The following is a 1,124-nucleotide window of genomic DNA, read 5'->3' on the forward strand; positions in this document are numbered from 1 at the left end:
TCAGTATAGTCTGCATAAGATGTTTGTGTGGATGTTCTTATATGAATTTATGCAGCAACACTAACTATTGTGTCTGGCCTGCAGTGTTTGGATAGTTTCTTCTTGTGGAAGCTGGGACAATCCTTTGAACTTTTGGACTATGCTCCGCGAGGCATCGCTGTTTGAGAGGATACAATGGGCTTGCTTCATATGCTAGGTAGTTATTCTTTCCTTTCATTGGCTATATGCACTCCTGTAGCCTGTCGTTGATTCTTACATAGCTCTTTCATAATTTGTGTTATATGTGCTCATATGGACAAATTAATGGGTATGATAGTGATTATTGTTTTGGGTATGATAGTGTGCTCTTTGTTTGTTTGTGTGCTGTGATTCAGTTATTTCTTAGTTATTTCTTCATCAGCACAGGATGTTTGTTGTTTATTCTTCTTACCCGCATCGGTATTCTGTTTGTCGTTTATAATCAAAAGATACATACGACAAGCCCTATTAGTAAGCAGAGGCAATCTGACCAGGCTAGAGTATACACTCAAAATATATCTAACCAGGCCAGGCAATCTTTTTTCTCGTATGCAATGCATGTCTACCTATCTTTGTCTGTCATCCTTGCCTTAATTACTAAGTTGCCATACAAACACTGAGGTGTTGTTTCTCACGTGTCTTTATGTATATTCAGATGCCCTCTGCTTTGGATAGATCCTTGTGGTTCTGTCATGCTGGTAATGATATCGGCATGATTGGCCCTGTGAGTTCCTTGCAGTTGCGCTTGTAGGCATTATGCATAGTTGTGTTCTTTGTTTCTGAGAAAACCCTGTGTAGTTTCTGTTCTCAATTATATATGCGCATGTTTTGTTGGATCTTTTTACTTTAACTGATGTAGTACATGATTTTACAGGTTAATTATCAGCACATATACATTCATTGTTCTTCACACAAAAAAATGGATGCTAAAACTGCCTGATACATTATTGTAGAAAGAGCAAATGGCATATTGTATGAACTAATTGTCTCGGTTATATGGTTGCCGAGTGTTGACTAATTTACTCAACAAAGTAGTTTACTCGGTTTTGCAGTTTTGTTCCATTTGGTTTAATCGCTCGGGATTCTTTGGGAGTATTTAGGACTGA

Source organism: Triticum aestivum, chromosome 1B (assembly GCF_018294505.1).
Source record: "Triticum aestivum cultivar Chinese Spring chromosome 1B, IWGSC CS RefSeq v2.1, whole genome shotgun sequence".
Classification (NCBI taxonomy): Eukaryota; Viridiplantae; Streptophyta; class Magnoliopsida; order Poales; family Poaceae; genus Triticum; species Triticum aestivum.